General features: G+C 34.9%; 1 long non-coding RNA gene across 3 annotated transcripts; it reads right to left on the bottom strand.

The window, feature by feature from the left end:
• Positions 1–246: 246 nt before the first annotated feature.
• On the bottom strand, positions 247–19031 carry LOC308061579. 3 transcript variants are annotated; one of them, XR_013927279.1, is made up of 4 exons: positions 14578–19031; positions 4555–4600; positions 3231–3384; positions 247–2569 (listed from the first exon to the last, which is right to left on the bottom strand). It is a non-coding gene; the product is annotated as an uncharacterized lncRNA (long non-coding RNA). The 3 variants fall into 3 exon arrangements; XR_013927280.1 differs by having other exon boundaries at positions 3331–3384; XR_013927281.1 differs by lacking the exon at positions 14578–19031 and having other exon boundaries at positions 3231–5804.
• Positions 19032–27837: the final 8806 nt, after the last annotated feature.

The raw sequence follows: 27837 nt of genomic DNA, 5'->3' as shown, positions 1-27837 counted from the left end.
TTGGTTCTAACTATTTAGGGTTCTTCCTAAATATAATTATTCCTTACTTCCTGTTCTGCAAATAAACAGAATTCAAGTTTAGATGATACAATGTACAGTACACTGATAAGTAACTGGTTTTAATGGAGCCGGAGTTTAGGTTATTTGTGAACCACATTTTGGTGTTTAATTATGATTATAAAAGTTGAAATCCCTTTTACTAGCTTCTGTCTTCAAGCTTACCTACATGTAGATGAAACTTAATATGTTTAGGTTTTTGGGGGTTTTTTTCATCTCAGCAGAAGTGAAATATGCACCCTTAATTATCTTGAGCGGAAAAAAAGCTTTTCTTCTGAAGTTTTACACTACTGCATACCCCTTCAGATGTGATCAGGGAGAGAAGCATTTGACTTTTTTCCATATTTGCCAAGTCCCAAGCCTCAAAGGAATGTAAGCTTTCAACTCCATTTAATTTCCTAATTACTGTTTAGATAATTAAATCACCCTTACTGTTCAGGAGTGGCTCTGAGTAGGAATTACACCGCATTATAGAAACGCAGACTGTACTGTCTTTTGAGAATCAGGTAGATTCTATTCTGCCTGTTCATGCTTTATAAAGAGAAGTTCTATGTTGGAAATGTTACTAATACTATATGGAATGCAGGCAACCAAGTGCAGTGTCCTGTGTATGGTGAACTGCTAAACTTGCATAATGGTGATGTAAGTACAAAATGCATTTGAGGGGGGCTGGTGTCATAAATTGTACTAGCCATTATACAAAATTCACATGTGTATTTGTTAACTTTTCTCACTACTTAAATCCCTAGTTTGTTCACAACAATTTACTGAATTATACTTCAGGCTTCTTTTGAGAAATTTTAATTGTTAACATCATGACTTAGAATCAGGTCTGCCACTACAGATATTGTATTAATTTCTTATTACATTACATTTCAATTGTTTTTTGTTTTGAGCCAGAAAGTGTTAAATACCTCACAAACCAAACAAATGTTCCAATTACAAAGATCTACTCCAGGTTACATAACAGCAATAACTGTGTGGTAAATAGAGAAATTAAGAACATGGATGAAATATGAAGGGAAGTAAAGTAATCAAAGAAGATATTCCTCCTCTTAGGGCTCTTAACATGAAGTAGCGGATGTAAAACAATCAGCTGCAGCTCCTAGCACCCCTACTCATCTTTCTTATCCCACTGATAAGCATAGTTGTCCCCGAGGTAGGTACACATGATCCACTCAAAAATCATCTCCAGCATCACCTCAGTTTCCAGTCTATTATACAGAAGTTAAACAAAACTGGAGTCAGTTTAACATAAGATAAAGGATGAAGGCCATAGTGGTACTACTTATTCACAAGCAAATCAGACATCCTTGCCTCCAGGGAGGAAACGCTGCTCAGGAGGGCATGGAGGGCCCTCAGGGGCAGCAACGGTTTCAAGCCTTTGATTTTAATCCAGTGCTGCATGTCTGCCTCAATTAGTCTAACCAAATTCTGTGTGTGGTTTTAAGAGTCTTGCAACCTTAAGTAAAAAACTTGCCTGCTTCTGCACGGTTCTCTTCAAAGTATTTATATACCCCAAAGAATATAGAAATAATTTTGTCTTCTCTTATATTAAACAGAGGATTGTGAGAACAGGTGTGTTCTTACACATATAAATTATGCATTTTTTTTCTCCAGTTCTTTGAGGGTGATAGACATAAAAATGCTTTCCAAGGATTTCAGTAACCTGTAGTGTGAAGGAAAAATGTATGTTAAGAAAATACCTACAGAATTTTATGTAGAAAAACAGATGATATAAACATATTTCAACTCAACCCAACAAATAGGTTTTGCTTGAGAAGTTTTGTTAATTATATTTTCAAAGCATCAGTGTTCCAGAATACAAGAACTAACCTGTGCTTTTCTTTTCCTCCCAAAAGAGTGATGTAATTAGATTGCACGAGGTTATTAACCAGTTGAAAATAGCTTACAATGTTGTAAGCCTTCAGTATTGAGGGCTGCAGGGTGCTCTGTACGGGAAGAGACCATGAGCCACTTTGTGCCATTCCTGCATGCTGGAGCAGGGATGTCTCTGAGGGACTGCAGCCCATGGGTGGTCCACACTGGAGCAGAGGAGCAGTAAGAAATAAGGAGTAGCAGAGGAAAACAAGAAGTGAGGAGTAGAAGGAAACCTCTATGTTCTGACTTTAACCTCCTGCACCACCACCTCACCTCACCAAGGTGGGACTGAGTACAATGTGTGGTGAAAACAAGGGGAGTTGAGACTAGGAAAAGACCTGTTTTATTGTTTCTTCCACTTTTCTTGTGGCAAGTTATTTATTTGAAAACAAAAGTCAATAACATTAGGCAATCACAGCAACTCAGGAAAAAAAATAAAGGTCTGTATTTTTAGATGTATTCTTTTATCCTGATTAAGATCAAAAGAAAAGACTAACTTTTTCCAATAAGATCATGTTTTCTGTATTCAAATTGTGTTGTCACAAGCCTATAAAAAGAAGCTTGTTGCCTAGATTTACAAATTTTCTGTGTATGGTCCTTTCCCGTCCTTTGTAGCTGGTGAATACAGTACCTACAGAAGTCAGAAAGAAATTAATTAAAGTAAGGAAACAAGATCAGCAAGTACAGATACTTATCACAGTTACAGATTTTTTTAAAAAAAATAATATTCTTGTCTAGAGAAATAGGCAAGAGTAATCAGCTGAATTTTGAAAAATTATACTGAATAAATAGTTTAAAACATTGGTCAGCAATTGTCATTATTACAATAAAAGTTTCCTAAATATAATTAAAATGAATAAGCATTGCACACAATTCATTAACTTCCTCATCTGGTGAAAGAATTAAGAGGTACAGATTTATGGTGTTTTAAATGCCAAAAATTTTAGACTCTTTGGAAAGGTTACTAGAAGTGTAAGTTGAGATATGTGAAGTGTGCTGTTAAAACAGTTACGCAAGGTGTGTGGTTGAAATCATGTGTTAAATTGCAATGACTGAAAATATGATTTAATTATCTGTGAAGGTTTTGCATATACAGAAGGCATTCTGTAGCAGATGGAAAAAGGACTAATGCAGAGGCTGTGTGTGGAACAGAATACCAGCTCAGCTTTCTTGTTGGGGTGTGTGGGTGCATGTGTGGGGGAATATGTTAAATTTATTCCACTAGGCTGTGGATTGATGACTGAAAATCAGACACTGGGATCCCTAACTATCAACTATCCCTATCAACTAACCCTTGCCAGTTCAAACTTGTTCAATGTGTGATGTGGTAACAGGAAGGTTTGATGTTGAATCAGCTGTTACCAGTACACTATACTCCTCCTAACATTCTACCTTGCATTTTCTGTCTTTTTGCAGCTGGTGTAAAACTTCTTTAACTTCCAGATGCTGTAATACAATAGAAATGCAGTTATGTGACTACAAGTACATCAAATTCATATCAGTGTATTATCCATTCATGTATAGGTTTAATATTAATGATCCTAAAACCATATCTGAGGAGCTTCATCAAAATCTAGAGTCAAGAAGAGATATGACAATTAGTGACAATCTATTACAGGTAAAAGCAGTGCATGTCATTGCTCAGTTCCCACTCTTTACTCCTTGAACACTGATTTAGAAATCTTGTTCTCAATAATGGAAACTGACATTTAATTCTTTTGTTTTATGGAAAGGTGCAATAGTTCAAAACAAATGTTTTCTTGTGCAGACCTGCAAAACATGTTTCCACAAAGTCTTGAAAATATATTTATTACGTATTACATTATATTACATTATATCATATTACATTATATTACATCATACTATATTATAAACATTATATTATATCATATCATACAAAATCACATTATATTATATTATACTATATCACATCATATTATATTAATTATATTTATTATATCATATTATATCATATCATAGTATTTCACATATATTACATTGTTATGGTATAATATTATTAGCTTTATTTCAGTTAATTTTATTTTATTTTACTTTATATTAAATAGAAATTATTTCACTTTCACTTAAGGTGTATCTGACCATGTTGTACTGAACTTAAGGGAAAAAGTAAAGAAGTATATCAGTAACCAATAACAAGCAGCACTACTATAAAATATAGAATAACTATAAAACAAGTTCTGCATGTCTATGCAGGTTTATTTTAATTTATCATTATCAGATCTGATATTATAATGAAATTATTGTGTTTTCTTTTCTTTGGAAATATATTATTTAATAAGAGAAACCTTATATTCCATTTTGAGTCCAGGAAAAAAAAAATGCTCCAAGAAAAGCCCATTGTTTCTTTTCAGATGTGTGAATGTATGTGTGCACATATGTATGCTTCTATGTGCGTATGTGTATATACATGCATTTATTTTCATGGGTTTTATTACTACTTATATTACTTAAAATCCCTGTTAATGGGTTGAAAAGGGCACATGAAAACCTGCAGCAGCATCAGGTAAGAGTACACCTACAGTAAATATCAGAGTAAATTACCTTTTTTATATAACATTTTGAAAGTAACTCCTGTAAATGAGAAAGTCTACTTACAGCATTACAATCTCTTTGAGGTGGCATTTTCAATAACTTGTTGTAGCTGTCAAAAATATCATAAACAGAAGTTCAAGTTATCTGTACTAGTTCTCTTTTATCTGCCTGAAGTAGGGGAAGACAACATCAAACACAGAAAATTAATAGAATTTTGAGTTGTTTGCAGGATATTTCAGTAGTGCCCTCAAATTGGACTAGAAATCTTTATCTTTTGGAAATAACATTTTGATTCATTTTCAGATGAAATCTGGTCCAGAAACTCTTGAAATCTGTGGAATCTTACTTTAGTGTATTTGAATCAGAGCCATATCTGAAAGCATTATTTAAGAAGAAATAAAAATTAATTTTAAAAAAGTAAGTGGAATTAAAAAAATCATATGAACTAAGAAATACTGCCGTATATTCAAATAGAGTAATACCGAGCAACCAACCAACCCTACTGCATAGTATAAATAGTAATATACTATTATGGAAGTACAGGGGAACACTGAATTTGTAATTCAGGTACAGATAATACAGTAAATTTAAATAGTATCAGCTATATACATAGCTATGTTCAGATATACTACATTCCTTGTGGTCAGTTCAGGTGTAGTTAGAGCAGTTATGATAAAGAGAAATGGCAAGAAAAACAGTGTAGATATCCTACAGAAATTATGCTTGGTTTTGTCACCTTTGATATATATTGCTGTAAAGTTCAGATTATTGTTCTTTCCTACAGTTTAACTATGGTCTAAAAGTAAAAAGCTTTCAGTAAAACTTTTGGACACATGTATTTTGATATACTATGGTTTAATAGGTGGTTTCTTAAATAAAAAATAATTAGTTAACTGACATAGTGACACTATTATAAAATTTCTGCGAAGGCTGAGTTCACTGAATCAGAGACTTCCCTTTTATTATTTTAGAGGATACTGCCATTGTAACAAAATCATGTCAATAAAAATACCTAAACTACTTCTATGGGATATTACTGGTATCCATAGATACTAAGATGAGTCATTAAATTTTAAAGATAAAGTTTTAAAAATAAAACTTGTAGATTATGCCACATGTAGTTTTACAGGGGGGTTTATTGCATTTTTATATCATTTCCTTTTGACTTAAATGCAGATTTAATCATATACAGAGATAAATACATACCTCTACATTCTGTGTTACATATATATGTATTTATATATTACATATATATGCAGGAAAACTCTGATAACAGGTAATTAAGTGAAGAGTAAATTTAATACTGTATCAAAAAAAATCAGCATGCAGCTGAGTAAACTTAACAAAAAAAGAGTAATCCTGAAAAGCCCCCTGAAACTGGGGAAGGAAATAAAGGACTCTAGTTAGCCATCTGAGTTGGTAATTCACAAGAACATAATAGGAAGTTATTGCTATAGATCAGAATTGCTGTTCTTTCTGGCCTAAAGCCAAATTTAGTAGTAAATTTTACCACAAAACTCAAACTGCAGGAAATACAAGTCTGATTTAAGGAAGAAAAATGCTGCTACTCAACCAAAATGGCTTTACAAATAATTGCAATCTCTATGATCTGAATAAGAAATTTCTATTTTTTAACAAATAATTCTAGAAAATGCGACTACAGGTTCATGATGTTGCCTGATGCCATAAAATATTTAAAATCAATTTCATTTGTCTGCTTCTATTTCTTTAATAATTGACTAGGAATCATTTTCTTGATTTCGGTATGACCCTATTGTGTTAGTAAATCTCTGTAATGAATCATCATAAAGCTGAAATGGAGAACAAGTGTGTGTTCTAAAGAGCACAGTTACTAGTTTGGGTCCAGAAGTTCTGTAATTCCTTCCCAAAAGCCATGTTCCCAAACCGATAAGGATTTCCCCTCATCAGGACTCCTTTACTTAAATGTAGTGCTGCAGTCACAGCTCAGAGATATTGACACTGTTTTCCTGTCTGAATCTTGTGCATATTAGCAGTCTCCTAGACAGATCCACAAAAGACTGTGAACTGAAAGACCAATACATAATCTAAGACAAATTTAGTTATCTTTGCCAATGAAATCCCACAAGGACAAATGACAAGTACTGCACTTGGGAAGAAAGAATTCCCGTGGAATAAGAGAGGACGGGACCTATCTAGAAGGGGAGCAGCTCTGTTGAAAAAGACTTGGATGTGCTGGTAGACAGAAAGATGGGCATGAACCAGCAGTGTGCCCAGGCAGTACAGGAAGCCAAGAGTCTCCTGAGTTGTACTAACAGAAGAATGGCCAAGAAGTCAAACAAGAGTGATTATACCCCTCTCTTCAGCACTCGTGAGACTGTATCTAGAACCCACTAACAAATTTTGGCCCTCCCAGTTAATCAAAGGCATTGGTTAATTTGAATGGGTTCAGCAGGGAGTCAGCCGTGTGGTCAGGAGCTGGAGCACTTGCCCTGTGAGGAAAAGTTGAATGAGCTGTGATTGATCAGACCAGAGAAGTCATGGCTTTGATTCCCTGTGTGATGGTGTTGTCATCAAGACAGTGGAGCCAGGCTGTTCACAGTGCTCGGTGGTGGGAGGACGAGGTACAATAGGCATAAACTGAAATGAAAGAAACTTCTTCTGTGAGAGGACAGTCAAGCAGTGAAACAGGCTGCCCAGTGATGTTGTCAAGTCTCCATCCTAGGTGTTTTTAAGAAGCAACTGGATCAAGATCTGAGTAACATGGTCTGACCTGAGAGCTGAGCTCCTGATGTCCCTGGTAAACTGAACTATCCCACGAACCTAAGGTTAGTAATTTTATCACACAGTGAAAAAAAATAAACTCTGTGGCCTAAGTGTCAGGCAGGAATTGTATGGTTTTTTGGGTTTTTTTCATTAAAGACCTTACTTGATGTCTTGGAATAAAAACAGTTTTGAAGACTACATTTAAAAGTTGATAATAAAAAAATTCACTGAGGTGCTGCTTAGCCTGGGAAGACTCAAATGTAGAACCTTCTTTGAATTGTACAGATATCAACATTCCTGATGCTGTTCACCTACGTAACTAGGTCATGGTACAGCAAGAGCATCACTGTCCTCCTTACCAGTCTCAAGGTTTGCACCAGGCTAATGTTGACTACTCGTTATGCAGAATGTATACATAAACTAGACTGAAACTGCATTTCCACACACAATACTGAGAATAACCAAGTTTACAAGGAAAAAAGTTACTATAAAACATCAGTTTACAGTAGAGAAGATTGTATGACCAGAAATGTTGTTTGAAAATATCCACTAAATCATTAAATATTACCTTATTTATTTATTTAATTATAAGGTGCAGATAAAAGTCATGTATGGTCTTCAGCAAAATTTCAGATTGAGTACATGTATGTGCAGGAAGAAATTCATGAGATCTTACTCTATTGAGTGGCTCAGAGATCTTACCATTTTACACCGCACTTCTTCATTGCTTTTCAAAAGGTCATGCACAGAAGATATGAAAGCACACAATGTATAGACCTACGAAGTATGTCCACAGGACATTTGCAAAGCCTATGTGTAAGAAGCAGCTACACAGCTATTTCAAGTTTCTTCAACTGTCAGTTTTAAGTAGGTTTTTGATTCAATGTGAAAATGATGATTGAAAGATATTTCACATCTTATAGAAAAAAATCATGCTAGTGAGTTCTGCATTTGTAGTTTTAGGATATCATTTATCATTTCATTGCTTCTAAATGCAAGACATTTGGTTAGGAATTGAATGTGTCAGCAAAATGCTGATGTTTAGGGATTTTAAGTTTTTTTCTTTTCTTTTTTTATTTTTTTTTTCTTTTTAAGGTAAACTAAATATAATGAGCAGAATGAAGTCTTTCTGGTAAAAAATGAAAGGTCACCCTGTAGGCTTAAAATTACCTTTCTTTCAGGAACGCATTAGACTAAAATTTATAAAATCTTATTAATAGAAAAGGCTTTTCACTGGTAGATGAGTAAAGAATTAACTGTACTAACATTGTGATAATAAAATACAAGATACTGAGATAAGAAAGAAAATATTAGTCAGTAAAAAGGTTCATGGCAGAAATTAAACTTCTGAGAGGCTTATTGTACATATCAGTAAAAAGGACATAAAATGTCTAACTTCTGCAAAGATTTTTCTTATAAAATCAGACTAGTTTCATTTGAAGAAGTGCTGTGTTATGGTAAAGAACAAATATGTGTAAATTTCTTCCTTTTACTTAAAAAATCAGATAAAACTTCTAAAAAAGATTTCTCTTTTTCCAGAGGATGAATGGAACACAAATAAAAGCAATACATTCTTTCTACATTACAGGAACCAAGCACTGCCTCAGTAATCTTGGGAATATAGGACAGTTTAATATCCATAATTTTTGTACATATTATCAGATAAAAGTTCTAATTAAGAAAAAGAAGATACATAATCTGGTAATGTTTAGTAAGAAATAAGTCAGAATGATCACCTTTCACTTTAAATGAAACAACTTTTTTTCCCCTGGAATTTATTCTTTATACAAAGGACAAGCACACAAACTCAATAAGATATTCAGATTAAAATTAGTATTGTTACATGATGATAAGGTGTCTTACAAGAGTGTTTGATAAATGTATGGGTAATCTAGGGCTGTTATCACTAATTCTTAACAGTAGCTATTTCTAAAATTGTGCCAATTGTGACCGGATATTTTTTTTTTTCGTATTGTGAAAAGAGATGTGTTTCATATTGAGGTTAGCCAATACCTTCTATTTCTGTCAAAGATGGGACAGATTTACCATTTCCACTAAAGTTAACCTGCCAGGTGAAACTGAGCTACAACTTAATTTGAAATTAGCTGATGGGGGGGGGGGGGGGGGGGGGGAAGAGAGAGAGAGAAAAAAAACTCACAAAACAAATCAAAACCAGAGTGAGAAAAAAAAACCCAAACCCACAACCCAAAACAAACAAAAAAACCCCAATAAACAACTTTCTTCTGCAGTTTTCCTTAACTCCTAGCTTTTTGTCCAAGGAAAATGGTCTCAGTTGTACAAACTCCATTTCTCTTCCAATGTCATTCCACCTTCCTCCACACACTTATGTTTGCACGTAAATTTGAAAACATAGCTAGGTGCATGAGCTGCCTTACTGACTTGTGAATATTAACACAAATTCACAGATTTTACTGAAAGCTTTCCTAAGCATTTGCAGCAAGGACACCTATGTCCATACAAAAATTAAATGGATAGATTTTTACTTCATCTTCTCCCTGAGTGCTTTGACTTATTGTCTTTAAATAGTAGCTTTCACTGAGCTTTCACCCAAGGAATTAACTCCAAAGTTTCTGCATAACTTAGTTTTATAATTATAAAACTAATGGCAAACTAATTTACAAAGTCAAATTCGGGTGACTAGAAATGAAGGGTATTAGTAATTTTACTACGAAGTTTTTAGAATAGTTTATTTCTTTATGTTAATAAATCTATATCTGCTGCTAACTGGAATTCAGATGAGGGTAAATTTATACATATCTAGCCCAATTTTTTTCCTCTTTGACAAACAAGAACTATTTTGAATAATTTTAAACCTAGAAACCCTCAAGTATTAGACTAAAAATAAAGTCTGTGGAATTTTTATGTTTTATTTTTCTGCCAGCTAAAAATGGCATAGCCTGCTGAATGCATGCACACAGGCTAAACTAATAGATGAACATCCATCATGTCTTTCGCCTAGAGCAGTGGTTTCCAGCCTTCAGGCTATGCTGAGCCAAATCTGCTCTTCCTTGGGTTTGGAAAAGCCTGGCAGCAATTATGGGATTCTCCTGTGAATACTTATACACAGAAATAAGATTTTTAAATAATTTATATACAGTCAAATCTGAAATCTATTCTACGTTTTCTAAGTGGAAGCCAACTTTTCCTTTTAGATATGCAGCAGCTGAATTTAGGTATAAACTTTTAAAAGGGTTACTGTTAGCAATTAACAAATGATTGGTGTCATTATATTCACATTTATGAGCCTGAGATGTGGTATAAATGAATGACATCTTGTAACCTGTGTTAGGTTGTTATTGTGATTTTAAATATGTTCTCCACTTATTCTTTCTCAGGGTTTTTTTTGTTTGTTTGTTTCTGATATTTTCCTTCCCATTGCTGAGAACACTTTCGGATTCCATTAAACCAAAAGAAGATAGATGTGCTTTTTATCTCAGAGCATGGATTTTGTCATCACTAAAGGAATCCAGCAGTGTTAAGGAAAATTAGGTACTATCCTTCAATTTTTAAAATTTGACTGAGTTTTGAGTTTCATGTTTTTTCCTTGGACTTTCTTTATGCATGCTCATTGCTTTGTTTCTGAAAAGTGGGAAGAGGAAATTAAATGTTTCCCTTTGACTGTGCCTGTTCTTTCTTGGGCATAATTATTTAACACATTACTAAACCTCAAGAGTGGTCCAAGGTCAGCTGAAAAGAAATATACCAAAGTAAGGACTCCTGAAGAAGACCAAGTACCTTGTGAAGTAGAAATTACAGTGGGGACAGGGGTTGCACATTGTTAGTCTCTCAAGTGATTCTGTAGCTCCTGTATGTGGAAACTTGAGTTCATGTGTGGGGTGGGGGAGACAATTCATTACATGTTTGTGAGTTCTGCCTTACCAGCAAATCTTCACAAGTTTTGGACAACGGTTACTTATTATTAAATAAAGATTCTACCTTCTAGGTTTGCAGATACTCTTTGCAACACAGCTGACTAAAAGCCTATTCTTACTCCTATTGATGCCCACAGCATTTTTCTTTTACTTTGAATGGAAAAGCATTAAAACTCTCATTAAAATGTAGACACAAATTACAAAGGTTGTAATTAATCGGTAACATAACCCTTTCTTTCTTCATAAAATAACCACAAACAAATTATAATTTATAAGAATTTTTATATAATTTGAAGTTGTTTGCACACATTTTATATTACCATATTTTATCCTATTCACTGTTTGCAAACTTTTGACTGTGTCTTCATTTATATGTTGTTCTTTTTGCAGTAGCAGTTTATGTTTTATGTAGTCTATATGCAAATGAAACTCAGCAAAGGAATGTTTTGGCTCAGAACAGATTTCTGTATATTTTTTCTATGTTGAATTAGGTTTCTTTCAATCTCAAACTGCAAAATTATTATTGACCAGTTCGTCTACATTTCTCTCAATTATGCTGATATTATATTGACTTTAAAGGATGAAACTTGGAGCTGAAAATTAAAGAAATCAGAATAATGCTTCATACACTACTAAATCTATACATAAGGATATACTTTTCTTTTATAAATTAATTTATTCTCCTGCTACAAAGTCACAGCCCTTAAACAGGTTGTCAAAAGCTGTTGATAGTTCTGGGGTATTCCAACCAACCTTGTTTCTATAACTGATTTTGAACTGTACAAATATCTGACATGAATGAAAAATAAGCAGTCAGGAATGAAGTTCTAAAGTGCTCTCAGCTGTTTTACAACTTTCTTTAGAGTCATATTTTAAAACCAAGAAATATATTTATTCAAAACCCTGATAAAAATACACAGTAAAAAACACCAATATGGACATCACATTGTAGACAGAACATCTTTCCTCGGTTGCCATGGTTTTTCTTCTTCCTTACATCCTCTTTTCAAGAAACACTGATTCTGAACTCCAAAATTGTTCAATAGATATTTATCAGTCTAATTAACATTTTCTCGGGCCCAAAATGAAAGTTCTGATTTATATTAGAGAGAGGATCTTCCTGAAAACAATAAGCCCAGTAAATGTGTAACAAGCCTGATCTTATATCTTTATTGGTTTTGGCTGGGACAGACTTACTTCTCTTCAAAGTAGCTTGTGTGGTACTATGTTTTGGATTTGCGATGGAAACAGTATTGATAGAACACAAATGTTTCAGGTATTGTTGAAGGGTGTTTGCACAGGGTCAAGGCCTTTCCTACTTCTCACACTGGCCCACCAATAAGAGAACTGGTGGGCCAAGAAGCTGGGAGAGGACACAGCTGGGATATCTGACCCAAACTGACCAAAGGGACATTCCATACCATTTGACATGCTCCACAATAAAAGCTGGGGAAAGAAGGATGAAGGGGACAGGATATGTTGGTGTCATGGTGTCTGTCTTCCCAAGTAACTGTTATGCGTGATGAAGCCCTGCTTTCCTGGGGATGGCTACATATCTGCCCGCTGATGGGACACAGTGAATTAATCCCTTCTTTTGCTTGATTGTGCATAGAGCTAGTGCTTTACAGAATAAATTGTCTTTATCTCAACCTGTGAGTTGAGATAACACTTTCACCCTTCTGATTCTTTCCCATATCTCATTTTGGCAGAGTGACCGAGCAGCTGTGTGGTGCTTAGCTGACTACTAGGGTTAAACCACAACAGTATTAAGCAGAGAACTGAGTTTTGGTTCAAATATTAAGGTATCATCCCTGACAATGAAGCTGTACCTCCTCTGGAGAAACAGTGCGTCCATACTTCTTTCTTTCTTCTTTCCCCACCAAAGGAGTTAATAAGGATTCATTTTTTGTTATTTTTGAGAATGAAAATGAGTGTACACTTTGTTTTCATTCTGGAACTGAAATTCTAATTTTGTGGCAGTCCTTGAAAAAAATTTTATATGTAGATTGATATGGTGTTACTATTATAAGAACCTGCTTATTGTTACCAACTTTAATTTATTGTACTCTTATTTTCCACCTTGAATGCCTGCCTTTGGTTGATTTTTCTTTGTGTTTTTTCTACTTGATAATGTATGACAATATTTCTTCCTACAGTGCCTAGTCCAAATATTTTTTTTTGGACCTTTGATAAAGACTGATGCTTTGTTCCAAATGCCAGACACAAGGTAAAATACTTATTAAAAGATTCGTATTTTTTCCTTCCTTACCCAATGTGGTTTTTTACTTGGGTTTTTTTGGTTTTTTGGTTTTGTTTTTGTTTTTTAATAGAGAAGACCGTTTCTTATAGAACTGACCTGACCTAAATTACATATTTAATTTCCTAGGGCTAGTAGGAAATGCAAAGGAAAAAACCAAACAAATAAAGATATAAAAATAAACTCATAATACTTACAAAACTATGTCAGTAGCTGAATTGTATTTAAAAAAATGCTGGTGTTTGCTTACATCTATTGTACAATGGTTATAACAGTCAAGGAGAATGCAAGAAATCTAGGTGAAATTTGTTTGTTTAAAGAAGTGTCAGTCCATATCTCTTAGAATAATATCCTACCTACAGAGCTACAGCTTGTGCTTGAAACACAGATATGCTACTTATATTTATAGTTCTGTATTTTATACAGAGGCAAAATCACTTAGCATTTAATGTCTAGTGGCATCCTGCCTTCATGGTTTGGTTTCCACATGAGGAGGCTCATCCACCAGATACAAACTAGACTTTTACCTTCCTTTAAGGCAGTGTCTTCTGGCTCCTACCAAATTCAGAATGAAAGAAGGCAAGTGACACATAATCAGGTGAAATTCTGCCCTGTGAAACACAACAGCTTCAAAACCTTGTTGAGTTCGGAATTAAAACAAAAGATCTCACTGCAGCAAGGGCAAATATTCCCTGTTTCTGCTGAATCTGTAATCCAGCTTGAGATGGGTGTCAGGATCTCTCACACTGGAGAGAAATGAAATACCACTCTGGTCAGCTGTCTTTTCTAGGAGAATAAATGTTTCCTAAACTGAACTCCTCCACAGAGATGGTAGGAAGAGATAATAATCTGTGTTTTATTCTGTATCCAGCAGTAATTCAAACTGGGTTCCTGTACTCATTCTGAAAGCAGTTATTTCTCTCCCTAAAGAGTATCATTGTGATAATGTTGAAAGTTGAAAAAAGTGGTTGTGTGCATGACCCTCATCTATTATTCATGGCCAAAATACATGTAGACAGAAATCACATCTACATCTAGAATATAAAAATAATTGTTAATGCAGATTGTGAAATCTTTCTGTTTATTAGCTAGGATGTGTATGTTCAGTTTATAATGACAGTAATCCTAAACTAACATTAATTCAAGAAATAGAAGTTTCCACAATTTAATTTTCTATATTATGGTACTTACTGATGATGAGTATTGATCTCCTTGGAAGTGCAAAGTGGGATTTCCAGGTTCACAAGGGCTGTAGAGAATATCTCAGATATAATAGGAGCCTCTTAGCTATTAGATAAGAATCTGTAATCTCTAACAGACCTTCTGTTGGCTTTTTGTTTATAAGCTACTCGTGTATTTCTCCAGCTGAATCTTTTCAGAACATTCCAAGAGAATTTGCAGACAGAAAGACTGCAATTTTATTTTTGGGCAGAAAACCTGCACATTTAAAACCTTTAATTTTAGTTGGACTACTGGACTTTTGTTCACTAGTTCTTCGGGCAAATGCACTTTTCTGCCTTTAGGCCTGCCCAGAATCACACCAAACTTCACAGTTGCGTACATGTTCAGAGAAATGGCTGCAGTGATTCAGCTTCAAGCCTGATTTTACATCTATAAACCTTACATAGATCCATACATCACCTTATGTTTCTGTCTGAATAAAAAGAATACTTTTTTGTCTTTCACTTGATTTTCTAGCTTTCAGTCCTTGTGTGTTTTCTTTTTCTATTTTCATCTAATGTGTAATGCTTTAAAGTATAATTTTATTTTCTCATACATCCGTTTTCAGTTTCACTTTGTCCCTCAGGGTTTTATTTTTCTCTCCACTTTGTCTTATTTTTTACACACCTTTGACAAATACAGTAGTGGAAGTTTCTTTTTAAGGAATCTTCCAGTCTTGCAACCAATCAAGACAAAAGAAAATCTATATTTTGCAGATCATTTACTCTGCCTACACTGTCTGCACACATAACAAATACAGAAGAAAACATTGCTACTGAGCAAATGGTGAACAGTATAACGCAATGAATCTTACCAAGTACTGACATTTACTAACGTATTACCTTTCCTACTATATTGAACTGTGTACCCAGTTATTTGATTTCATAAGAATATATGGAGACCTGAACACCCAAATTTTTAATAGAATGTATTTAGGAACATAAGAGAACAAATGAGAAAGCTGAATTTTATGGTGACTTTCTAAAATTGGAACCCTGTTGTTGCAGCTATATTTGACATTCATAAAAACATGGAGTGTTTCTAGGAAGCAACTTAATTTGGAATCTGATGCAGAGAGAAATTCAGGGAGCAAGGACCGAATGTCAGGTATAAAATGTTGCTTCAGTAGACCAAAAATCCTTACTACAAAAATAACAAACAAAACCAATTAGCATTTTAATAGCCAGAATAAGGAAAACATATTGCACAAAAAAGAAGGATAAATAATGTATTTTCCCTGAAAATATAATTGCTCTAAAACAACAGAGTGAATCCAGGATCAATGATATTTCGGACGACTGTGTTGCATTTTGTTTGCCTTACAAAGAAATAATTTGTGTATATATTCTTTCAAAGCACTTGTTTTATTACATTAGTTTAATAAAAGTTTTCTGTTTTCTATTTTATTTCTTCAAGCTTGTTTTAGTGTGATCTCTAATATACTCCCTTTAGTAGTCTTCCCTTGAGGGGAGGCTAGCAAGAGGTCACACATTTGTACCATTTGGCTTCCTTTACACAGTTTACAATCTATAAACATTTAATGTCCTGTTGTTTAGTAATTGGTATGTCTTCTTTTATATATGGGGAGGTTTTTTTAAAAGACAGACTTCCTGAATTCTTCACACTTCTGGAGACTTTTGCTAAAAATGTCTACCGTAGGAATACTGCAGAAGCAGTGCCAAGCAGTCACGCTAAGGGGCAGGTCCTTCTGGATAATAATGGAGTCTCTCAGATGCACCCATGAGATCCAGAAGGAACTTCATGTTCCCTTGCTTGTCCTGAGGGTCTGCGGTTGTGATAAACTGACTAAAAGTTCAGGGAAAAGAAGTTGCTTAGAGATTCAAAAAGGACATGTATGATCTCTGCAGCAGGGTATTTTGAAGGACTAAGGCAGAGACAGAAGCAGACACATTTATTTAAAATGCATTTCTAATTTATTTCCTTTTCTTTGCAAAGAACAAAAAAAAAAATAGCTTTGTGTTCTGCGTTTCTGATGCTTTTGAGCTCCTCATTTTTCTCTTAGAGAAAAAGCACATCCATTTGGAACAGAATTCTCTTCCCTCTCCATGTCCATTCATTTGGCTGCCAGAACAAGGAAAACTTGATTCAGTCAGAGTCTCTTGGAATGCAGCCCAAAGAAAACAATCAAGGTCAAAACTTGGAAAGTAATTAAACAAAATAAGCAAAATTACGTAGCAAGATTGTGATCTTAATAATATACTTTAAAGAGCTTTTATTCTGTGAAGTTCAGTGTTCCCTTAAAATCATAGTGCTTAAATAAGCTCTTATTCCTGTCAAATTACTTACCCAGTTCTCACATAACACCCATTATTATGGTAAAGCTTGTCTGCTTGTATGTACTGAAAACTGCTTATAAAATATATACTTTTTTTTGCGGAAACATTCTTGGGGTAAATGAATTTCAACCAGGTTAATAAGAAAGAAGGTAAAAACATAATGATACTGAGAGAAAAACACTTCTCCATTGTTCCTTCTTCTAAAAAAGAAAAAAATATCAAGAAAATGGAAAGGTGGAAGACTGACATACTGTCTTGTAGCAAATAAATAATGATGCAATCTGAATGCAAAAAAACTGCTGCTAAAAATTGATTGCAAGGCACAGTGTTTAAATGCTCTAAAAATTTACAAGAGGGAGAGAAGAAAGAAACATGAAAGATAGAATACAATATACAATTTTGGGGAGAATACAATTGAAAACAAATATATGTTTTCAAATATATACAGTGAACTTAAATATCATTTATTTTACATCTAAAATAATATTTATAAGGCATAAAACCACAAATAGTTCTGACTGAAATTCATTTAAGATTTAGATTTTAAAACTGTACTTTAAATACTAAATTGGCCATCTGGTCCTTTAAAGATAAATGTATTAACTGCATGAATTTACTTCAAGCTAGTGTGTAATTTAATTTCTATAAGTAAGTGCCATGCAAATGTGGGACAAGGAAGGCTTGTCAAAGCTTCTTTATTTTTAAGTGTGAAGAATGCCAGGGTAAGGAGGTCGGAATTTTTTTGCCAGTATGTTAAACATACCTATTGTTCTCTTTGAGAAGATCAGTTGTGAAACTCACTAAATTTATTCTGTTTATTACACTGGAAATATATTTTCTCATGTTACCTCTTCTTTACCTTATTTTTTCTGTCTCTGTTTAGCTGAATATTTGAACAATTTGCTTCAAGTTCTATTATGTTTAGGTGTTACCTACCAATGTTCCCCTATGTTGGAACATAAATATTCTTTTTTTTTTTTTTTTTTTTTCTAATTTCAGCAAAGATCCAGAAATAGCTTAAGCAGAAGTACAGTATAATCCTCAGTGAACAGAAATTTTAAGATCTATACTGCATACTTCATTTGTTAATACATTGTTACAGGTCCAGTGGTATGCTTTGACTCGTGACTTTGAAGGTTATTTATTCAGTGTTAGGGCTCAAATTTCTGCTTTTTATGAAGAATATTGGTTTCTGGTCATGAGGGTGTCATGGGGGAATTTAAAGGTGTGGCTCATTGCTCACACTACTGACTGACACAAAATTCCATTACGAAGTGTAACAGGTATAGTGAGGCATAAAATTTAGTTATTAGATAGGATGTGAAAAGCAGATGGATAGTAATTTTTATTCTAAGGTTTTTATGCTAAGGCTTATATTCTGCAATTTCTATTCAACAACACTCGCACACTTCATATGCACGCCATAGATTCCTACCCCCATGCCACTGGTCCAGTTTAGATGGACCACTTGACATGTCTGCATCTTGGCTGGTGGCCCAGTCTCTACACACAATTCCACTTCTATATTGTGTCAGAAATCCATGCATAAGATGCACTGCACAAGGAGCTACTTTTTCACTGTTTATTGCTTTCTAACTTAGATGGTTGGGATAAGCCACCAATGGCCTTGTTTCTCAGGTTTCCCCAGGCCAATTTCTTTGATTTCTCCATAGTTGTAACCAATTAGTGGCTGCTGCCTGGATAATTAACACTTTCTGCTCTCCACCTCAAATGTGCTACGAGAATTAAACCAAAGTTAACCATTTGTCTGAACTTTGTTTCCCGTCAATCCTAAACCATTAGAACAGAGCAGATATAGTTCAGAGCTTTGGCGTAAGACATCTTCATAACAATTTTCTGTGCTTTTTTTGTTTTCCCAGTGCATACCAGAACGTAACTGGTAATCTAACTCTTATGAGTTAGAGCTGTGCAGATGTAGGCAAGGTCTCACTTATCTGAATAGTGCTTTTAAGTAGGGTTCAACCCATGACATGGCTGTCAGTATTCACTACCTCTACTTTTATCTGTTGTTCTTTCAAGTGACCCTCAAAAGCTTTGGAAATTCAATGAGAGAGAAAACTTTCTTGGAAACTCTACAAAAGTATTCCACAGCAGTTTTGTACAGTACTTCCAGTAAAACCAGAAAGTATTTAAGGTAGATTGGAAAATAAAGCCTATATGAATTGCAAGTGTATCCTTTCTAATGAACAGAGCAGTTCTTACCTAGAGTCTTAGTGACAAAGACCTTTGGTTTAGGTTGTGTTTATGCTGAATTCTAAGGTCTGCTTCCTTTGACTTTCATTGTAAGTCAGTTTGCAAGTCTGGGGCTTCTAACATCTCTCTGAAGTACAATCATTCACATGTTGAAAATGGTTCATAGATCCTTCATCCTGAACTAGACCACATACCTGAAAAATATTCCTTCTTTATATTTGTGACCTGGAGAAGAGATTTGCTTTTCAGTAGAGAGGTATCTTTTTCCTAACGGGAAAGTTTGAAGATGCAACCTGCTGTTACAATTGATCAATTAAAGATTACTTTCCTTGGAATCTCATGCAGCAAAACAGACTGTGGAAACATTTCCTGAACTGTGATGGTTTAGAATACTTGTATTAGCGTAAACATCTTAATTGCATCCTAAACTAAGGATGTCAGATAGTTGGAGTGTCTTCTTCTGTTGTGCCAGGGTGGATACAACATGACAAGTCTAGGCAGCATATCTAAACTTAAGACTATTAAAGCTGCATTAAATTAAACTTAGGTAAATATTGCAGAAATTTCTTTGAATTTGCATGGATCCTGGTAGTGCTTTTGAGGACAGTGGAAAACTGATTTTAGAGAATAATAGACCCAGGATGACTAAATGGAAGAAGATGCCTTCCACAAATGTAAGATATTGTGCATCACTGTCGTGGTTTAACCCCAGTCAGCAGCCAAGCACCACACAGCTGCTTGCTTACCCCCCCTCACCCAGGGGGCTGGGGAGGAGAATCTGAAAAGAATGTAAAACTTGAGGGTTGAGATAAGTACAATTTAATAATTTAAACAAAATAAAAATGAAATAATAATAATAATAACAAAATTATAATGGAAAAGTGGGGGAAAGGATGAAATTCAAAGGGAAAGGAGAAAGGAAAATAAGTGCACAGTACAACTGCTTACTACCCACTGACTGATCTCCAGCCAATCCCCAAGCAACAATCCTCAGACCCCAGCTAACCCGCCTCAAGTTTATATACCAAGTATGATGTCCCATGGTATGGAATATCCCTTTGGCTAGCTCAGGTCAGCTGTCCTGTCTGTGTCCCCTCCCAGTTTCCCATGCCCCTCCACCCCCTCACTGGCAGGACCCGAGAAACCAAAATTCCTTGATTTAGTATAAACATCACCCAGCAACAACTAAAAACATCAGTGTGTTATCAACATTGTTCTCACATCAGAGCCAAAAAACAGCACTGCATCACTAGTAAGATGAAGCTACTACTCCATTCCAGCTGAAACCAGGACAAACACATAAATAAGCTTTTTCATAAAATTATACAAACTAATAGAAAGTTATATGTGGACAGTTAGCATCATTCAGTAATTTGATGGCAGAAGCTCCTTGTTCTTAACACTTAGTCCTCACAAAACCAACTTGGTTATCTAGCAACTCTGTTTCAGGTTGTAGGTATGGAATTGGACCAAATTAAAGCATAGGAATGAGAGGAGGCAAGAAACATGATGTGGAGGTTCATTAAGAGACAGAAAAGGCAAACCTATGTGTGGGGTTTTTCTTAGGAAGCAGGAAAAAGTAGGAAGAAGTTGGAGATGTGGAGGGTATGTCTCAGATAAAACAGACACCAAGCAGTGCGCAGCAATGAAGACTAATTTTGTTTTTCTCACCCAGAGATCAGGATTCTCCTTCTTAGTTATTCAGTAGAAATAAGGCTGCAGAGGTTTACAATACACTCTTCCTTGGATGCAGCAGGTAAATAACATTGGTAAAAAATGCAGAAGGAAGTCCAGTAAATAGCATGTATGGCACTGAAGAAGAAGACAGAGAAGAATGTTCAGTTTAAACCAGGGGTCCTCAAACTACGGCCCGTGGGCTGGATATGGCCCCCCAGGGTCCTCAATCCAGCCCCCGGTATTTACAGACCCCCCCTGCTGGGGGCTGGGGTGGGAAATCAAGCAGCCACAGATGACTGCCTGCCACTTCATCCGCACGCCGGCCCCCTGTTTAAAAAGTTTGAGGATCCCTGGTTTAAACAAACCACTTATAGTCTCTAGCATTATGCCTAGTTTCAGATGCAGGGAGAAGAAAAAATAAATATCAATTGTTTTACAGTTTATGAATACATAAGACTAAGAAGTTAGTATGAATCCTGTGTTATGATAGCATTGCATACCTAAAATACAAAGAGGATGAAAAGGTTCAGGATTTTTGGACTTGTGAGAATGGTTAAACTAGGCTTCAGTTTAACTTTTCTTTAGGTTTACCAAGGCCTGAAAAGAGCTACAATTAAGACTGGTACCAGAAGGTAGTGATGATTTAAGATTTAGTTGCTTTTTAACAAATGTCTCTAATTACGTAAAAAAAATAACAATGAGGTTTGGAGAAATCTATTTACATTTATTTTTTTTTAAAATCATGTGGATTTATTGGAATTAAAGCTGTGGCCAGAGAGTCACATGTAGGCTGGTGATAAGAGCTATGGCTAGAGTTTGTATGTTAGGACATCAGGGGATGAACAATGAAGTTTGTTGCTCTTTTCTGCAAGCCCAGTACAGCTTTGATGAAGTCCGTAACAAAACTTACTATATAACTTATCCATTTCTTTACTGTTCAACATATCTGGAATTTACCAAAGTAACAGCAGCAGTGTCCACAGAATTTGCTTGGGCAGGTTTGAAAATTAATATTGTAAGAACCATGATAGTGTATTTCAATGGCTAGCAATACTTAGGAAGCTTTTAAGACTGTGTAAAAGTGATGCAGGAGAACATCTAAATGCAGTGAAGACCCAAGCAAACCTTTTACAGACCTAATTTTATGTAATGGGTCAAAACAATCTGAAGTTGGAAATGACTGGACACTGAACTCATGCAAGTGTAGTGTTCCAAACTCTTGGCTGTTTCACAAAAAATGAGGAACAGTTAAAAAATAAATATTAGACACAAGATAGAATTAGACTTCAGGGTCAGGTCCTCAAAGTATGTGGTTCTGAGGATTTTATACAGGTGAACTGAGATTTTGATAATGACCTTATCTTTTCTGCTCTCCTCATGGATCACATTATAGGTGTGACTTCAAGATTTCTTTTTCTACGGGTCTTATGTTTTCCATAGCGGTATTGAGAAATACACAATAGTGTGTGGTGGAAGAGAAAGCATTCATCTCTAAACCATTCTGAAATAACAAACTACTGCCTGATTGCCTAAAAATGGAGGAAAATTAACTCAGTGATGTCTAGCCAGTTTGTCCTTGTTCAGTATTTGTTGATTTCTAAAAGCTTCCATCTGTAATGTGTCCAACATATAAGTAGATCTGTATCTAGACTATAAAAATGTAAAATCAACAACATGGTAAACTCTATCACAGGCCTGTTACATTTTAATTTATATTGTTATTGATTATCAGTCTACTCTGATGCAGTTTTGTAGCATGTTTCATTTTTATTTTATCTCATATCACAGGGTTATCAGTAAACTGTCTCTGCAAAAAGCACACACTGTGTAACTCTTCAGTAAGATTTCTGCTTTACTTAAGTTTTCTTTTCCTTCATGATTTTCCTTCAGTCATACTGGTTAAAGATACCAGCAATGAGAGGATGTGTATTCATGCCTCCTTTACTAAATGCAGAGGCAATTCTTTACCTTCGTTTTGATCAGAGAGATAGAATAAGGACAAACAGACATTGCTTGCTTCCGGGTACATACTTCTATTAAAAATGCAACTCATCAAAGAGCATAACACATTCAGCCATGGTAGCGCAAAAGACATCCTTATGCAGGAAGCAGAAGGTATACGTAGAGTTAGATAAAGTAAAAACGGTACAGAAGTGGACAGAGCTTTAGAAGACAGATAAAAACATACTGATTGTTCAGGACAGATAACATAGTGATTCCTTTCAAGGAGCAAATAAAAATCAAGACAAGAACTGTGCTTCAGAGATGATTCTCTGTACTCTGTGGAGTTTGTCATTCAGACCACAGAGCTCTCAGAACCCACTATAGATTCCTTTTGTCTTGCAGCCAAGATCTTTTCCAAAGTATTTGCTATAGTGTATGTCTAGATGTCCTAGCTGAAGGAAATGAAGCTATGTACACACTTAGAGAAAAGACCCAGAGGAACACATAAAGACCACAGTGTAAACACAAAAGAATATCCTGAATTGCATGACTACTGCTTCCCATCACTCCTAATTTCATTCTACATCCCAAATTTTAAGTTCTGATAAAATTTTAGTTAAGAAACCTGATGGACTATAATGTTAATTTCATAATTTTAATATAATTTTAAATAAATATATTAATGAAATTAAAAGATCCAAATTAACTATTAGAACTGTATAAAATTAATACACATCAATCTCATACAATAAAATTTGTACAATAATAAATTTTTGTGACATTTCTTTAATGTAGAACAAGTAATCACATGTTCTCAGTTTCTCACAATGCAAGAGAGAGAATTTTTACAGGGATTGTGTGTTTCTGAAAGATTTACTTCTATGTTTCTAAACCAACAATATCTACATCATCTTTACAATCTGAAAAAAAAAATATTTTCTTCTCCTTCCTATTTCTTTTAATCAGAAAACTTAGTCCTAGAGGGTGTGAAGCAACATCTAAGACCTGGACAAAATTGTACAGTGTCTAATGTCTGTAAAATAAAGTTGTGAAGGTGAAAATACACAAAACAAAACCAAAACAAAAAGTACAGTAAAGGAGTACTGAGATGTCCTGGCTATATTAAGAGAAAGTTCATATTTATGGATTGTATTAGAATAATCTAGTTAAATTTTCTTTTTTAATGTGCCATCATTTTGATCAATGAATAGAAAAAAGGTCCCACAGACCTAAAATAGTGTTGAGGAAAAAAGTTATCATGATTTAATGTCAACTAACATTTGGCTTTATACACTGTTTTACCCACACACTTTTTTTATATACAATATGTTTAAGAACTATCTTGGGTCAAATTCTCACTTTTGATAAATCAGATTTGACATCAGTAATGTTATATGGATTAGACATTTGGTAAATGACAGAGTTTGGACTTCAAATATTCACTGAAAGCTCAGATTCTCTCAGTTACAGAATGCCTAACCTGAATGAACTTGTGTACCTATTTCTTCTTTCTAATTTGTCACCTGTAAATAACACTCTTCCGAGACCATAGTATTATGCTTACAAAAGTAATACTTTCACAAATATGTCCCATTTTCTTGTTTGTTCCTATTCCTTTAATGCTCCTATCTTCCCCATGGCTTTTATTAAACTATCTCCCTTATAACTTTTCCCAAAAGCTCTTATAATCTTCAGTTCTTGTCTTTCCTCAGTCTTCTTTCCAGGTTTCTGCTTCTTCCTTCCAAATTATCTTTTTTCCATTCTCAAGAAAAATGTCATAATAGCACTTCGCCTTCAAATTTATAGCATATCTGTCCTATCAGATTTTTCATGAGCAATTACACTGTTTCCCAAATAACTCAACACTGCATTCAAGCTAGTGCTACCTTCTGCCCATAGATTTAAAGCCTAGACTAGCCTACTAACCTAGTTCTCAGCTGTTTTGCTAAAAACAGCATACATAAGCCCCAATAGTAAGCTTTTTCCCCATGCTTTTTTATATTTTAAGATTATAGCTTAAATTCAAGATTCAGAGTTTTTTGTTAAAAGAGGGTCTTTTTCCATGCCTCAAAGATTTTCATAATCCTTATAGCATAGTGGGAAAGTACATAAAAAAAAGATGTGTGTCTTCTGAAAGAGGAAGCCTCCAGTTTGCAAAAGAAGCAGTCTTCTGGCTAATGGTGGAAGAGTGAGACAAACACATCTACACTGGGCTTGTGAGACTACTTCTTCCTGCTCCATTCTTTGCAGATTAATTCTCCTGCAGCCAGCCTAAATCCTAAAAAAAAGTAGGTAAGAGAAATATAGGGTTCTCACAATGAAATTTCATGTAGTTAGTATATCTCTGGTACAGCTATATCTATGGCTTATGTAAATCAATTATAAAGTCATTGTGATCCAATTGCATGTAAATAATTTGTACTTTGTTCAGTCAAATTAAAAGCATTACAGTTGTTACTCTTAGATGAAAAATAAGATCTTGGGATGTCATTACATCAGCAACAGGATCAGAGTTACACTCCAAAGCGTAAAGCTGGAGTGGTGTGGGGCAAGAGAAAATCACACAAGTACATCTGCAGATGGAGGTATTCTTCAGAATCAAAGCCCTAGTGTGAGCAGTCATGAATTTTTGCTGTAAAAGCAGTACTCATCAAACTGTGCTTAGTAAATGTCAATTAATGCTTAGAAATGGTGAACCTCAAAACAAAATCTAAATACCTCTATTTCTAACTTCTTTTAAATATGCATATTAGATGTATTTCTAATGGCATAGGAATCTTTTTGATATAACACTCAACTGTCATAAATCTTTATAAACCAATTAGAACATTATCATACCTGAAGATAATAATGGAACTCCTGACATACTGGTCTTCTCAACCTCACAGAAGAACAAGTTTGCCTAGTATATGGGAAACCCAAAAAAAGACAAATAGGATTTGAATTACCTGTACAATTACTATTAATCTCTTTTTACTCTAATGACTACAGACTTAATTATTTTTTTTTAAGTGGGTATTTTTTCTCCTTTTCATTATTTCCTTTGTTTCTACAATGAAATAAGCAATATAATTAGATACTGGTTAAAGTTGAGATTCACATAGAAATGGGTCAAGCTAAAATATTTGTATTTCAGATGAAGTTTACAGGGTATAACACAAACCTCTTTTGTGAATAGTTACTTTTAGTCTGAGCATGAGGGTAAAAAGCAAAGAACACGGAAAATATCTATCAGCTAGTTCTACATAAAAAAGACAGTACCTTCACTAAGTATACACTGTTACTAACATGGTACTACTAAAGTGAAATAAAAATTAGAAAACAGGGAATTAAATTACATATTCATTTAATTCTTTGCTTATAGTGTGAAAATAATAAAGGTGTACTGATCTTTAATAGGTAAGAAAATGTTCTGGAACTCTTGCAGCCAGTCTTTTAGGGATTTCACTTTAAAATAGGCTTACATTAGTGTTCAGTATCTTAAACAAAAAACCAAACTCACAATATTTTGTCTTTTTTTAGTCCAACTTGAATCATAGTTCCTATGGTGGGCTGATCTTGGCAGGCTGCTAAATGCCCATCCAGCTGCTCTCTCAATACCCCTTGTCAATAGGCTGGGGGGAGAAAATAAAATGAAAAATCTGGTGGGTCAAGACAAAGACACGGAGGTCACTTACCAGTTAATGTCACAAGTAAAACAGTCTTGGCTTGGGGAAAATTATTTTAATTTATTCCCAAAGAACATAAAGTAGGATAGCGGGAAACAAAGACAAAATTAAAACAATAACTTTCCCTCACCACACCCCTTCTTCCCAGGCTCAGCTTCACTCCTTCATTCCCAACTTCTTCCTCACCACTCCAACTGGCACAAAGGGGGAAGGGGAATGGGATTCATGCTCTGTCCATAACAATGCCTGTCTGCTGCTCCAGTGCAGGGTCTCCACCCAACTGCAGTCCCTTCAGGAAATAGTCACCTGCTATAGCATGGAATTCTCCCTGGTCTGCAGTGTGGATATCTTGCTCCAGCGTAGTTCTTTCCATAGGCTTCAGGGGAATATCTGCTCCAGTACTGAGAGCACCTCCTCCCTTTCTTTACTTTCTGACTTTTTTGTTCACAGGGCTGTTTCACGTGCTGATTTTCCTCACTCCTCACTGTTCTCTGGTGTTTTATACATGTTTTCCCAGAGGTGCCACAGCTTGGCTAAGGGGCTTAGCTGTGCCCTGTGGCAGGTCCAATGGAGCTGGCTGAAACCAGCCAGAGCCAGCACCCAGCCTCTCCTCACAGAGGCTGCCCCTGCAGCCCCTCTGCCAGCACCTCACCACCTTCACAGTGCAGTTCAACATATCAAACAATGCGCATTCCAACAAGATCTGATCCTTTTTCCTGAAATTTGAACACTTTCTTTCCTGTCCAGGAAATTATGCTGACACTGCTGTCCTTTCAAAAGCAAAAGAAAGTGAACTCATCAGTTTTAGACAGCCAAGGTTCATTATTAAATAGGTTATTAAGCAAATAAAAAAGGATGACTAGACAAGCAAAAATTCAAAGTGTATTCCCACTTGAACATTTAGCTTTCCAATCAGACAAGGCTCAACCTTCCTTATCTGATGTATGTTTAGCAATGTTTGAATAAAAAAGATCCTGTATTTGGGACAAAGCACCTACTACAGATTCACCATCAGCTCGAAATTCATTTTCATGATAGCACAAATGAGCTCCTGAATTTGAGGGACAGGTGTATTTGCACTGCCCTGGAATCTGATGAAATCACTGTGAAACATTTCATACAGATAAGCAGTTGTTCTTCAGAAGTGTTTTCTAAATCCACCTGAAAATCCAGTAAAAACTTAAAATTAAATACAGAAGAATATAGTTCCTGTAGGATCAGATAAGTAATTTTGTGTTATTTTGTGGTAGAACTAATGTATAATGTAAGAAATAAATATGGAGAAAAATACACACAGTAAGCTTTTAATTTTATGCTGACAATTTCTAACATGAACTACTGATTTCTCAACTTTCACAGTGAGATTAATGACTTTACTTTTACAGAATTATATTATTGCATGATAGGATATAACTTTATAGCATAACATA

This window comes from Falco punctatus (assembly GCF_963210335.1).
Source record: "Falco punctatus genome assembly, chromosome: 1".
Classification (NCBI taxonomy): domain Eukaryota; kingdom Metazoa; phylum Chordata; class Aves; order Falconiformes; family Falconidae; genus Falco; species Falco punctatus.
This window is presented reverse-complemented; position numbering and strand designations above follow the sequence as displayed.